Here is a 748-nt window from a genome sequence, read left to right as displayed (position 1 = left end):
TGTGCCTCATTTATGACTTTGAGTACAGTACTGCAGTAATCAAACAGTGGGTGCTCTGAATGCACACTTTAATGTCTTACTGCTAGATGGAGTGACGGCCTTGCATTCTGACCAGGCTTTGCACTCATCATGCTGAGTGCAGTTTCCCTAATTACTGAATGTCTTGCTGTCCTCAGCTAAATATTGAGGCTGCAGCAATTTTGGGGCCCAAGGTTTTAATAGTTTTTTTTTTTTTTTTTTTTGAAATATGACGTCACCCTTCTCAGGAAATGCAATATTCAGAGTAATGCATATACACTGACTATGCTGATTTTGAAAGGCTGGAATAAAAACATACTAAGAATGGAAAGTGTTCATAAGTACAAATGAAATCTTAATAGCCAAACTAAGTTACTAAGCAATGTAGAACAAGTTAGTCCAGTCCAAGTGGGCTGACAATGAACATATGATTAAAGTGAGCTGTTCTTTCAGATAACCTCTTAACAAATTTACAAATTGTCTGACCTTTCTCTGACATAGTTTTGCTGTCTTATTTGAATATGACTCCAACATCCAAAATGAGCACATGAATAATTAGAAAATGATAAATTAAAAAAGGGGAAAATTTTCTAGTTAAAGGAGCTCTACACTGTGCTGATCTCACAGGAGTAACAGGTGTAGAAGTCATTCCCTTTACAATGCAACAGCAGCAGCTGGTGTGGGTGTAAGCAGTGCATAATCTGTACCAAGATCCAGAATGCATAGACAT

Source organism: Protopterus annectens, chromosome 1.part2, assembly GCF_019279795.1.
Source record: "Protopterus annectens isolate FY-2018-M chromosome 1.part2, PAN1.0, whole genome shotgun sequence".
Classification (NCBI taxonomy): Eukaryota; Metazoa; Chordata; order Ceratodontiformes; family Protopteridae; genus Protopterus; species Protopterus annectens.
Note: the sequence above shows the minus strand (reverse complement) of the source record.